This window comes from Diuraphis noxia, unplaced genomic scaffold, assembly GCF_037042655.1.
Source record: "Diuraphis noxia isolate RWA-SAM2 unplaced genomic scaffold, SU_Dnox_SAM2 contig0002, whole genome shotgun sequence".
In the NCBI taxonomy this organism is placed as follows: Eukaryota; Metazoa; Arthropoda; class Insecta; order Hemiptera; family Aphididae; genus Diuraphis; species Diuraphis noxia.
In genome coordinates this window covers 61490892-61506738 of record NW_028301712.1, presented here as the reverse complement: position 1 = coordinate 61506738, position 15847 = coordinate 61490892, and the positions used below count along the sequence as shown (strand labels likewise).

At 33.2% G+C, this 15847-nt stretch overlaps 2 protein-coding genes across 6 annotated transcripts in view; one reads left to right on the top strand and one right to left on the bottom strand.

Annotated features, from left to right (window-relative positions):
• Positions 1 to 15847, bottom strand: part of LOC107164121 (kinesin-like protein CG14535) — a 181940-nt gene that overhangs the window by 32544 nt on the left and 133549 nt on the right. The gene's annotated exons all lie outside the window — the stretch shown is intronic.
• The window catches only part of LOC107164122 (uncharacterized), a 32854-nt gene continuing 32362 nt past the window's right edge, over positions 15356 to 15847 (top strand). Inside the window, exon 1 of the mRNA XM_089220511.1 lies at positions 15356 to 15497. The gene's annotated coding sequence lies outside the window, so the exon portion shown is untranslated. The remainder of the gene's footprint in view (positions 15498 to 15847) is intronic.

Sequence of the window (15847 nt, the reverse complement as noted above, 5' to 3'; positions counted from 1 at the left end):
GCGATGCATTTACCCTATACCGCTGCAGCGCCACAACACTGCAGGATACGCCGAACAATACACTTACGCCGTCCAAGACAATTCTCGGAGGCGCCCTTGCCCCCTGCCCAACACTTCCGACATGCCACGGAATCCCATTACGGTATTGTGTTACGGGAGGGGAAACAAAGTTCGAAAAAAAAAATATGATAATAATGTAATTTTAATAACATCGCGAGCGCTCATTTTCGTTTTTCGGTAATTAGTGCGCGCGAGTTTCTCGTCTACGTGCAACTATGATAATAATAAATAATAATATTATTATTTTTCAACATGGTAAGGTACACACAGCTAAATGACTGACGGCCAAGCTACCGTATAATCCTGTACATATATTATATATTACATTGTATATTTTTTTTTTCATCAGACAGACACGAATATGGGTATATTATGTTTGTGTGTGTCTGTATTTGAGTGCGTGTGTGTGGGTGGATGGGTGTGTGTACTAGCTATTATGTATATTTGTCTGCCTATTTTATATTACGTTATGACGATCGAGCGTAATAATTATAATAATACGTTTATGTATATATATGTGTGTATTGCTTGATTGTTATATATATACACAATATTGTAATAATAAGTGACTCGCCCGTTTTGTAAAGAACAAAACCCAGCTTACTTACGTATATATATATATATATATATATATATATAATATGTGCCAAACAAAACACGATAGAGCGAGGAAGTCTTTTCGTCTTAGTGTTTTATAGTATTCTAATGAGCTCAGTGTACAATACAATATACAGGGTGATTCACTAGGTGGTTTTTAAGGTAGTCTGAAAAAAAGCCAAGAAAAAAAATCCAGGGAAAAAAAGCCACGGGAAAAATAAACCAGGGAAAAAAAATCTACGGAAAAAAAGCCAAATAACAATAATTAAATATATAACAATTAAAATTAAAGTATTAAATTAGGTATTATTTAAAAATTGTTTACACATTATTAGTCATATATATTATACCTACTTTTATACTTATATACTTTTATTACCTACTCGAAAATTGACATTACAATATTATAATGTTAGTGAAAAATGTTTTGACTTTGTAGTTTGTACTTAAACGTGATGTTGTATTACTTGTATAATAAATAATATCCTAATCTTATAATTTATTAATATTATAATATAAACAATTTTATTTTTATATAATATGAATACGGACAATACAGTAGACCAACTGTGTTAAAAATTTTAAATTAATTAACATATACCCTGTATATTAATAATTATATATATATATATGTATTATGTATACAATATGACCATGTTTAAAAATTTTGAATAATACTTTAAATTTTATTATTTATATATTTGACCAATTATGTATAAACAATTTTTAAATAATACCTAATTTAATACTTTAATTGTAATTGTTATATTATGTTTAATTATTGTAATTTGGCTTACTTTTCCCGTGGCTTTTTTCCTACATTTGGTTTTTAATTTATTACCTTATATATTTGTTCGAATTTTGATTTTTTGAAATTTAGAATTTACTTAAATACCTTATATTTTCAGATTATTTTTGAGAATTTTCGTATTAATTAGCAATAGTGCTCTGTAGAAATAAAAACTTTTTTTTCATATTAAAACTCACATTTTCTGTTATAAATTATTTAGCAAGTAGTTTTTCTGAATATTTTGATGTATCTAAGTTGTTTACCATTGTATACCATGATACATAGGTATAATGGGTATAATAGGTACATGATAATGGAATTCAAAGATATGATGGTATGATATGATATGATGAATTGAAAATTATAGAAATTAACATTTATTTATAAAATTGTATAATTTATAAAAATGGCCCATGTACAGTAAATATTTCATCTATTTTTTATTTTAGTAAAAGCACAGAATTATTATTCTTAGTATAAACATTTTAATAACTTAAAAACTAAACGTTTGAATTTTAAATTCAGTATATCAACAATTTAAAAAAAATAAATGGAAATAGAATACTGCTTAAATAGCGCCAACAAAACAACTAAAGAATTTGAAAACATGGTTTTAAAATTGGTATAATTTTAAATTTTAAAAATCAGAATTTGAATATAGGAGTACCTAAGTATGCTAGGTAAATCACCCTATATATATTTATATTTAATATTATACCATATTGTTCTGCAAGTTTTATTTATCGTTTTACCTCAATATAAATTATTTTATTTTCTTGACATGTCATTATTCCTGAGGACTTTTCTTTTTTATTTACAAAAACTAACTTATTATTTCCGAATAAAATAAAACTTAATAACAATAACTACTACAGCTTTTTATAATGCGTCGACTTCGTTTTAAATTATATTAATCATCTTTCACCGTCGTGTACCTATATAATACATTAGCTAGGATGTAATAATGAACAAAATCGTTAATTATTTTAATAATTCCATAGTAAAATACGTGTACGTGTATACGTTACGATAGTAATACGTGATGAAACTAATGTGAACTGCTGCAGCAGCTATAATATAACACATAACATAACATATTGACAATAATAATTAATTCATTAGGCGAGACAGAAATGTGTACATTCACCCGAAATTTACATTAGTCTAAACTTTGGAAACAACTGAATTAATCAATAAATTATAATAATAACCATATAAATGGACGCCTGTGACTTTATACCCTTGCAGAGTAAACAATGCACACAGTCACTGCAGCAGTTAAATGCGAGTCCAAAAATCGTATTTAATCGCCGTTGAACGAGATAAAATAAGAGTTACGATTTAATACATATAATAATGTATATACATTGCTCGCGCACATACATATAACTTGCAGTGTAATGACAGTAATAATAACGAGCATATAAAAGCGATAAAACCGACAGCGAATCGTTAGAGAGCTTAGTGTGGCGGCCGTCCGTTGACATTAAATAACGCGAGAGTCGTCGTCGTCGTATATATATACACACTAATAAGTACAGCCTTATAGGAGATAAGTTCGGTGGATACTACGCGCTTCTCGCGATTTCCATCTCCTCGCCCGATCGTCCGCTTAGAGTGGCTTATGCATTAGAGAGGACACATTTCAGTCGATGAGTGTTTCGACTGCTGCCGATTTCGCCCAAGAAAATATCGTTTAGCGATGTGTCTGTAGAAGTAAATAGTAATATCGCATAGACGATAGAACTTATATAATATAACATTATATATGTATATTATGTATATACAATTTCTCGTATATGGTTATAGTGATTTAACTTATGACTTTATTAAATAATAACAATATTCAATAAGATCAATACAAAAATGTTGGACTCTTGAGCTTTTGAACGTGTTACTTTGAGTTCTAATCGAAAATGCAAGTGCCATGACCTCAAAATATTCTGATATACACACTAGAATACTGCATGTAGTAGATTCAACGTCCATAATTTATTGATGATTGTCTAATACACGTTTGCACATGAGTTTTGAACTAAAACTCGATTGGTGTTATTACAAAGTTAATAGGATACTAAACAGACACGCTTAAGCTATATTGTTCTATTAACTACTGAAAGTAGGTATTTAAAACAAAAAGAATCATTGTTTGCTTTAAAATAATAAAATACCTAAGTATTTTATTTTTGTTATATAATATATACATTATTACTTAGAAGACCACACTGGCTTACAAACGAATAATCAAGTGTAGAAACAGGTATATGAGTTTGGGGCTAAAGGGCTTTAGCTCCCCCTCCCTTTAGAAATATTATAAATTCATTGATATAATGAATAGTTCATACGACTTAATATTCATAAAGTTGTTCTTATCAAATCTTATCTATAATAATATGATACATTTAATAGTATATTGTATGTACTAAAATTATAATAATAATATGAAACCTACATATCAGACTTCTAGATTCCCGCCTGCATACAATACATGGTGTATTGCATAATATCATTTATAAGAATCGAATATAATATAGGAGACTGCAGCAGAGATATACGATTTGAGCATCGCCTATAGCTGCAGCTCAGATTCCATAACCACGAGACGTAATTTTCGGTACCATCAGACCGCCCGTCTGTTTAGGTTGTTCGAGCGTATGTCGACAACGTACGTTTTCAGCTGATCGAATATAAAAATGTATTACATATATATATATGTGTGTATGCGATTCGATTAAATGCCCCGACAAGTACAGAACAACAACAACAACTGCACCGGTATAGACACTCGGGATCGTGCCATTTACGGTGTCTCTAACGGGCTGCCGTATATTACGTATATTGACCTTTACCGGCGGCGGTTAAGGGATTTTTATTTTCATTTTATTTTTTTTTTATTATTTCCATCGCCTAGTCGGGAGGGACGGCCGGCGAAATCTTTCCCATGGGCTCGTTAAACCACCGTTCAAAACCCACCACACCACCGCCCACCCGTTCGGTTTCCTCGTCGTCTTGACCTCCGCGGGCAGATATAAATTCTTGGACTTGACCCCTATCCTCGTCATTGTCGGCTCCTGGCGCCGTTTCAAAAGCTACCGACCGGCCGTCCCCGTCGGCGGCCAACCGTTTAATAGATTTAAACGAGAGACGGGAGAATTGACTGTCTGTATATACCAAACACTACCATATATGTATATATAAAGCCTGGCGCGTATAAAATAAAGGCGGCGCAGAAACACACATATGAAACGTTTATATTATTATGTGCACAATATAAGTGTGTTCAGTTTTTATATAAATATATAATATGTATATACTATATACCTATGTATAATAGGCAGCTTAAAGGTTCGACTTTCGTATATCATATCATATTATAGATATACATATTATATTTTATGTTCCCAAATGGTGTGTACATGTATATTGTACATATGTATTATATATGTATAATATGTATATATTGCGCCACGAAGTTCCTGCTCGCGAGTTTAGTATTCACCGGCTGTTGCGAAACGCGTTCCCAATTCGGACGAGCACGAGCCTTTCCTTTATTTTTTTTTCACCGAGCGGAGAAGGGTTGGCTGTCGATCGACTGCGTTAGAATCGCGGCGGCAACGTGAGTGTATGTGGGGGGAAGGGGGCAGAGTGGTGACGGCGTGGCGTGTACCGAAACTAAAAAAAAACTGCACAAAGAAGAAACAACATCCGCAGACGTCGAAATGAAAAATTAGCCGTTGGAGCATATTCGTAAAATAAATTGCACTCTCCCGGCGGCGCAGGGTCCGCGTGCCAGCAGACGTTTCTAATATAGGCAGACAGCCGAATAATGGATGACTTTCGTACGTTTGCTCATACTCGTGCGGGGCAGGGTGTCGACCGTACACCCACCCACACACATATCTGTATATATATTAGGTACAATAGTGCGAATACGGTGTGGAACGTTCCGTTAAGGGTTGAATATATTTATATATAGATGCCACGGGGGGTATATGTATAATGCGATATGTGGAGATATTCGAGATAAGTCGAAACACATTATTGCGAAATATAATATAATATTATGCTTTCGTATATTCACACATCGCTTATAACCATTCGTATACCGTTATACCGTGGTGTTCGTCATCAGCAAAAGTCGTCGTCGTCGTCGTATATTATGATATTATGTATATATATATATATATATATATATATATTGATGAGAGAGATGGTGTTATTTCGTCTCGGTGACCGACTTCAATTAATTCGGGATTATACACGCGGGGGGGGGGGGGGTTCGCATGTTTTGACGATGCACCGATATCTCGACTGAACCGAGAAAATAATCGATGTACGGATATATGTATATATATTACTTTGGGGATTAAAACATTCATATACTATTATATATTATAAATTTGGCTGTATATCATATATATATACTGGTAGGCAAATGCATATATTTAAGTATAAAAGGTATATAATTATGTATGTTATGCACAAACGTAGTTTAAATTGGTCAGGTAATTGATACGTACAGAATGATAAACAACGCATGATAGGCGTTTTATAAGATCTAAATATTATTATCCGCATATTGATATAGGTATAGCAAGTAATATTTAGAATAATTAATGTTATTATATTGCATTACGATACTCGAGTGTCGCCCTGCTGATGCTCACATAACACAACCGTATAAAATATACCCATACCGACATACCGTGTTTGTATATAAAAAAAAATTAAAATAATAACTAAGTATTTATATAAAAGGTCCTGTCATCGAGTGCGATACTTGTAATAGCTATGCAAAGCAATTAAGAATTAAAATTGAAAACTTTATTATACCTAATGATTATGTTAACAGTACGGCGCGCGCGTTACCAAATACAATATTGTATTGTGTTTAATAATTATAAAATGTACGCATAGCCGCATAGGTATACTTAAATAATAATGACATAATATAATTCTTCATTATCGCTCTTATAATGGTATTTATATTGAACGAGCTGCGTATATTACCAGGCATGGGAACGCATAATGACTGTTTTGAAAAGAAACATTTAAAAAGACTTAAGTGTATAGTGTACCCACGCTAGGTGCGGATATATGCGACAGCTGTGTACAGTGTGTATATTTTATAGTAAATTCGAAAAGATTATAATGTCCTTCAAGCACAATTGCTCGGAAAACTTACGATTGATTTAATAATAAAATTAATATTTCGATGTTATTTTTTTCATAGATTTTAAAAATATAATTGTATTATAGGTACCTGCGTTGATTGTAAATTAATTATTATTAATAATATTGTATAATCAATAGTACCCGGTACCTATTCGTGAATCATAAATCATGTCGCATACATATTAAAGTAAACCCCATACTGTGATAAATTTAATTTCGTTGAATAGAAAACATTGTGGGTCGTGGGTTATGGCTCCTGAACTGAACAGTGAGCGACTCCAATTCTTTAAAACTTTTGAATAAAAAACTAGTTTGTATTTTGACAGTAATAAATGTCGCTCTTGACATAAACCTATTTGTACAGGTTGAGTTTTGCTCACGCCACTTTACAGTTTGGTCAACTACATAATGTATGTATATATAAATAATACATAATATAATATTGTTCGATATGTCGCATGACGTTATTATATTGCATATTACATTCTCTCGTAATTGGAATATTTCGAGCATGGTCGCACGCGTACAACGTTTTTCGATTATAAAACGATTTAAACTGTTATAAATCATATTATAAAGTTTTTACAGAGACATTTCCCATATTATTATTTTATCGGTTTTATTATAATAATGATATATGTATATATAGTATCATAATCGTATAAACTTATTCGGCATTACAACACACATATATTACGCGAATACCTATAAACATAAAGCGAATCTAAAGTTGCGATCTTTTTCGCGTACATACTACCTATTATATATATACTAGCATCCCATATATAATTCTCAAATATATTTAACACGTCTGTACGAAAATAAACAAAAGGTCCACGTGTCGTTACGTACGCGTATCATATATATACGCACCGAGCCAAATTTCCTCGCGCCGTCACCTGTTATATGTGTGTATAATAAATACAATATATATATATATAGGAATGGAATATATTATATATAATATAGGTATATACCTACATGGAATTTGTTATACGTACCACTGTACATATTATATACTATAAAATATATTATATACATTATACACATGTATTTGTGTTATGTGTGTGTGTGTGTGCGTTCACGAGTTTAGGCAATTTTCCAAAACACCGGAAAACCGAACTCCTCCGCTATTAAACGACTCGCGCAGAAGCGTGGGCTGACTGGTAGAGTACCACCACACATATGAAGCGCGGCGGGGCAAACACTATGATATATATTATACCGAACGCACATTAGTCGTATCCGTTTCGGACAGATTATCCGACCGCCGGCGTTTTCGATACGGATCGCACAACCACCGCCGTTGGCGTCGCGAAGTTTAAAGTGTCTGCAGTGTAGCAACCACCACCGTCACGTGGCCTTTATAACCGTTGCCTGGATCTATATATATATATATATATATATATATATATATATGCACAATCGTATATACATACACATACATACATATACCATATACGTATTATATAATTGTCGCGTGCGAGTCCCGAGGCGATTGCCAACAACAACCTCGTCCACCTCCCCGCACCAGCCTTTGCGCGGCGACTTGACTTTCCGGCACAAACATATTGTATAATACGTGTACGGGTCGACCACGCGAGGATTTCCGTCGTCATCCTATTGTCTTTGTATTTGCGGACTTCGGAAAGTTTGGTGCGCGTCCCGGGAAATCGGCGGTACGAGATATCCCCAAACGCCTCGGGAGATGCGAAAGCTAGTAAGCCTTCACGGGACTCGAGATCCATCGTATAATATTCATATCAGCAGTGTATCGAATTAACTTCGGTGATGCCGACGACTAACTGTAGTTATCGCGACGTACACGTGCCACGCCTCGTGTGATGATATCATATATGTATATAGAGGTATATACGTGACATTATGAATTCGTAATCCCCAAAACTACAGTTAACGGCTTTTCGTAATACCCCGTAGGCACGTCGAATTAGTAATGTGGTTACGAGTGGTTACACGAATTGGTTACTAAAGCAGTAAAGCATATGGTACCAATTTCGAAGAAAATTGTTTAGGTTGTTCATGGTGCAATAATAACGCACCTATTTCAGACGTCAACCATCATGAGGTGGAATTTGAACCAAAATGAGAAACTCGGCTTAAAGTATAATATGGCAATGGCTCATTTGTTCATTTCTATACCTACCCATACATGGCTACAGGTACATAATGTCGTGTAGTGTACATTTAATGTAAATCGACGTTTGTTTAGCGACCACTTGTCACCTACATTAGAGTACCTATACTGTATTTTATATCATAGCCATCGGGACAGTCTTGAACATTCGAATTCTTAAACAATGTTGCAGTTCGACAGAAATACTATTGCCGTGTACATACGTGCAATAATATATCAACTGTGACGCTCGAATAACTAAATAAAATTGATCGGTCACTCGAGACCCGTAAAGAACTATATACTCTCTCGGCCACCTGCGGCACCGTATTCTCCTCCTTCCCCTACATGCAGGGCTAAAATAATATTTTACTCGCGCCTTTCATAATAAATCTATTTAACTATATACCTGCGTATATTTGAATGAAAAAATAACATATATTATTGTATAAACACATACGCACAAGAGCGTTTAATTTGGCGGACATATTTTGGAACCGTTTAATATATTCGGCGCACAGCATTTACTCGATGTATGGCACAGCTGTGTCGTGTGTTGGACGTTTTGCGAATGTCTGGTTGTTAAATATTATACGACTACTGCGAAATTTTATATACGCACCACCGCCACCTGCCCTCCCACCATCAACAGTAAATATCATATATTGACGCGCGCACACAAACATACACACGCGCACGCGCGTGTATTTTCATTTTACTTGTCGGTTCCTGTTTTCTAGCTTATATGTGTATATATTTAGAGAGAGAGCTCAGTAATTTCCAAGGCGGGGCCGATCTTATAGGGGTGAGTAAACTGGGCGACCACCCAGGGCGCCAATATACATATTATGGGTACCTTCAGAATTAAAACTTTTGAGTAAAAAATACTTAACCTACACTAGAGGGCACAATAATTTTCCTTGCCTTGGGCGCATAGTTTTCTAACACCAGACCTGTTCTATGTCTACAAATCCCGTTCAAACGTGAAATTCATTGATATATTTATATTAAATGTATTTCAATCCACATTTAGTATACTCATAAACTTGTTGAATTCTACGCGGGATTGACTGCAGCAATAGCTAGTGCGATAATAATGATATTGTAATAACGCTGCAGCTGTAGGTACTGCAGTGTAATCGGCCAAACGAGAAATGAAACGTTTCAAAACAAATTACGACCAATCACTAATCAGTTTAATATAAACCGTCAAAAGGACTGGCGACAGAGCGTTTCATTAAGCAAATTAACTCGGTGGGCTCGATTCCGCGGAGTCAGCGGAGGAGTCGTAAAAAAAGCGTTCGAGCCGAAATCGGTCTCGAACTTTTAACGTCACGGAGGAAACTTCCACGCAAGAACGTTTATTATTCCATCCGACAATACAAGTTTTATCGGCATACCCATTAAACGGTTATTTCTCTGTCGCTAAATTGAGTTCTCGAATAAACAGTTTGACTTTAGCAGAGGATTCGCGCGTTATATTCGAGCAGTTAATACCGATTATCGACGTCAGTGGCGTCGTCGGTGGAGCATGTATATAATATATATACATATATATACGTTTACACAATAATATGTATAGACGTATGTTTCTTATACATATAAAAGAACAATATAATATAATGGAAAAGTATTTTTCGGTGCGCGTCGTCGTCGCAATTCCGTTCGAAAGTAATTACAAACGCTGGCAGTACGCGTATCATAAGTTTATTGTAGGGCGTTGACGAAAATGGGAGTAAAAAACACCTCCCCGATACTCGAATTTATAACTATTGCAACGCGATTCCGTGTCGCGCGATAACGTCATACCACCACTGTAACACACACACACACACACTCGAGTGTGAAAACCTAAACAATATTATACACGCGCGTTTCACAATACTATACTACGGCGGCGAACGCGTCAAAAACCTGAAGGGTAAAATGTTTATCGGCGGCGGGCGGGTCGGGCATGACTACACGAAAGGCGGTATTAATTTATGACCTCCAATATATAAACGGCTATACAGCGGCGGCCCCATAACCGTTCGGGCACAGATATATATACACGCAAATGCCATCAGCATTTAAGGGGGGCCCACGCGGTGTTTTAATGCGTTCGTAGTCGGACCGCGTCGATATTCCGCGGCGCTTCGAGGCCGTTGCAGCGCGGCGGCGCCGCCATTAATTTGGTATATACGCGAGTTAGAAACTACCCCATTTAATATATTTATTATATACATACACCGCGCGAGTACAACAGAACATAACGACTGTATATGGCAGTGGACGGCGACGGAGGGGCGGCTGGCGGTGGTGAAAAAAAATCATATAAATATGAAAGCTACATGTGTCCGACTACACCGGAAAGCTTTTTGTGCGATGCGCCCGTAAAAGATCCGAAGAGGTGGACTCACTCGATGGCGGCGACGACGGTGACGTGAGGGGTGAAAATTGAAAAATTGAAAAATTACGTTGTAAACCGGCGAACCGGCGAGTCGTTGTTTGTATTGCACGCTGCAGGTATAGGTATAATGTGTATTATATTTATGCCGTAAAAGTTACATGCAACAGCTATTTATAGAGATAGGGGTGTGCGGGGTGAATGAGAGAGAGCAGCAAAGGGATATGCGTCAAAATAAAATTATGAAATTACCTCAGCTACGTGGGTTACTCTGTGTTATAAAAATTATATTAAACAATATAATACACGACGTTGTGTGCATAGCGGCGAACGGTCCATCCGAATATTAAATTATTTAATATGTTAAGGTTCACTGTTCAACCCTAACTAAATAATATGCGCATATTTATGTTGTGTATTTTTTTTGTCGATTTTACTTATAATCGTAATAATAATAATAATAATAAAAAAAAATTTTTAAGTAAAAAAATATCAAACGCTTGAAGGTTAAACAATTCTATACGAATTCAGGTTCAAACTTTTAACTTTTTTTTCATGAACAAAAAAACTAGACATGCGATAAAATCGAGTTGCTCTTTTAATTTCGAGTCCGCTACGGCTACATTGAAATGTAAGTATTTAAAATACAAGTATACATAGCTTTTAGTTTAAATTATCTAATATTATAATACGCGTAACAAATATGATACTTTTCTAACTAAAACATGTTACTTTTAATACAGGGTGATTTGCTGAATATGTACACACTTAACAATGCATTTTAAATTTTTTCAAATTCTGATTTCTAAAATTTTTAAATATATTAAAGCCGTCATTTAAAAATTCTTGAAACCTTTTTTTATTTCTTAAAATACAGTAGCGATATAAATGTCTGTTCTCCAATTTGTTACACCACTTCTTGCTTTACATTTTTAGTAAGTGCCTTATTCAAAATTTAAAAGGGTAGTTATTCAGATTTTCAAATGTTTACTCTAAACATAATAGTTTTTTGGAATATTTATGCTACAGACTTAAAATCTTAAAAATGGTTTTACAAAAATATGAAATAGATATAACATTGAATCTATAGTGTACATTATACTTACACAATTTTTATAAACTATAAATATTGACAGATTAATAATATAGATAATAAAATATTCAAGTCGTATAATGTTTAGCCTATAGCATATTTTGTTAACTTATTTTTATGAGACCTATATTATCCTTAGTAAACAATGACAAATAATTCAAAAACTAGTTGTTTGAATTTTTATTTTGAAACGTCAACATTTTCAGAAAAATCATTCACTAAATAATTTACAGTAGCACATGAGGATCTTATTTGAAAAATAATAGTTTGAACTTTGTATCCCCACAGGACCATCTTATTTTAGTTTCAAAAATCTAATTTTCAACTATATTTAAAAATTCCGAAGATCAAATTTTTAATAATTAATTTAGTTTTTAAAGAAAATTGGGGTTAAGTGTATTTTGAGAATCACCCTACAAAATGTTTATGTATATAGTTCAATAACTACGGTATAATAAAACAATAAATATCTATAGTGTTTTTGAATTAGCCCAGAGGTTCGAAACCTTTTTAGCAGCCGGTGCCCTATTGTTTGTACAAATTTTGTTAGGTGCCCTTCTGTGAATATCACGAGGAACGTGATATAAATAAACAGTAGTTTTCATTCATAACTGATTTAAATAATTTTATCGAACATATTATTAAAAAATTATAATTTTATAGTTGACAGAAAGAAAAAATTCTGTTTTAATAGTGAAAAACTAATAATTAATGAGATATTTGAGGCTGTTTATTTTTGGAAATATTTTTATCTATTATTGAATTATTCGACACATATTAGAAACAATATATTTAATATTGGATATACAGATAGTATTCTAAGTAATTTTTTACGTAAGATAATTTTTTGTCTTTTCAACTACAATACATTTTTAATATATAATTTAATAATTTTTTTCATTCTTGGATGAGCCGTGCATGGGCCCCTTAGATGAGCTCGAGGTGCCCGCTCAGCGCACCGCTGTGCACAGGTTGGGAACCGCTGATATTAGCCTAATCTAAATGTGCGAATTTTTGCGATTACATAATATATAATACATATTTTGAATACTAAAAAAATATTTCATATTTGATATTATGCTTAAAGTTTCAGCACAACGCTGGAAAAAAGGTGTTTTCTTTTTTTCATTATATTATTAAAATGAGAAATTTTAGTAGTATAATACATAGATTTCTGTGTAAATTAGTATACTTTCTCGGCATTTGTATGTATATTCAATAATATAATTATCATAGGGACTTATAGGTAGACGCGAGTAAAAATGTATAATATTATTATATCACGTCTCTGACATAAACGTTTAATCAAAGAAGAAAAGATATTAATATTTAGTATATACTAACGACAGGAATCGATAACATATAAAAGCTTATCGTGAAAATAAGTATGCCATATTATATTATAGTCTTAAACCAAAAATCGTAAAGTGTTTGTACTTATACATTATATTTAAACGAAAACCAAGTATATATATTATTTTGCTTTATAGGTTTAATCATATAGAAATGGGTCGTAAACACCAAAACCAAAAAAATCGGTCATGCCGATTTTATAATAATTTAAAAATATATCTTTCAGGCGTCCACAAAGTTACCACATGGCATCGTTTCAATTATGTTATAAAATTTCGACAGTCAATTTGCATCTAGAGCCTACTGTTGAATGGTATAATTATGAATTTGTCCTGGGGGAGGGGATATTCATGTTTTTTATGTACACAATTGAAAAAACTTAATTTACAAGTCCAGTGGTGAATAGTAGCTAAGAATACTATTTTATCATACTAGGAATTATTTTGAATAAAACAATATATTTTGTTATGATATCATGATTCTATAATCTACAATTTAATAAATAAATATTAAATATTTATACATCGGCTATAAAGACTCTGTGGGGAGGGTTCTACCCCCTCATCACTTCTTAATAATTACGCCCTTGCATCCGTATAATGAGTATAATCATAACGCGTCATATTGGTTTAACGTGTAAAAACCGTCCAATAATCAACAATCAGTATTTAAAATGCTAATAATACGTTGGATATAAATACGAAGGCGTATAATAATTAATAATAATTTATTGTGTTCTATTATCGATGATGAGCGATGACTAATGAAAAATTATAATATATTATAATTGGTAGGTTATACGTTATACCTACTTAAATATATTATATATACATAGGTAATGAGAGTTAGAACTGAATAAACAAAAAGCTTTTAGTCACCTGTTCTACAAATGATAGAGATATTATAGATTTAATCGTAGTTCAGGGCATATTATCGAATAATATTGGTCAACTTGAATTATTGTCAAGAACTGATAGTGATGATTAAGTAGGTGTGAGACGTATATGTCATATAATCGTTTATTCAGTTTATTGGTTCAACTAACGTGAGTGGCGTAAAATAATCAACACGCAGTGTTTAAACTTCAAAATCATGATGCGTTAGGGATAAAAACAAACGTATAATATAATTAATAGTAACTGTATTATTCTATTATCGGTAATGACTAATGACCAATGAAATAATGATAATAATATATAAGTGTAGCCCGCAGACACATTCAAAACAACTACGCATAACGAGAGATGGGACCAATTAATAATAACAACTAATGAATTTAAATACATTTTAGTCGCCTCGCCTATTCATGAATAGTAGATAATTATTGTCACCTTGAAGCACTATTTACTTCCTACACGATAAAATGTCAGTTTTCCTCAGAATTCTACGAAAATTACTTTTTATAAGTAAAATAATATGATGTCATCAATTTTTACTCGACGAGCGAACTTAAAAGACTGCAGCATTCAAATTTAACAAAAAACTTTATAATAAAATATAATGTGCGCGCGCAATAGGTACTCATGTATAATACATGTAACAATATACATGTCGTATTACGCTTATAACACGATGTTTGTTACCGAAGTTCTTATCGAAAAACACGAAATCTATATTATGTATTCTCGCGAACGATTATTATTATTTAGTTTTTAACTGCCAGTGTGGTCGTTGCTCGCTAAAAAAGCGCGTTGGAGATAAGTTTACATAGTTATTCGATATATACTTTTTAAGAATATACATGTTGTGATAAAGCGATGTACACATCACGCTTGATAAGGTTGAGTGCCGAACAGGTACACCGATAATTCCGTGTCAATTGAATATTAACTTTCAGAGCGTGGAAAAACAAGTCCTGCAGGATATTACTCGCGAAAGGAATAAAACGAATAAGTTCTACAAATCTTCCGTAAGCATATTAAAATGTTAAAACTATTTTATATTATTATATTCATCGAATTTGGTTTTCATTATAAATAATGAGTTATACACGCGCATTTCGACCGAAAATCATTTGGACGCATCTTAACGTTTGTAAATAATTATTTTCGTCACGTCCCGTGAAAACTCAAAAATATTGCGTTGGGGCGTTCTCTCATCAATGAGAGGAAGTAATGTTTTGCGTGGTTTTTCCTCGAGAAAATTAAAATTTAAGAATATTCATTACAAAACCACCCCTTTTGGTTGTCCCGCGGTCTCCGGTACACGCGGGCATAGGTTGTTTTTTTTCGGTAAACAATCTAATTTTAAAAACCGTCA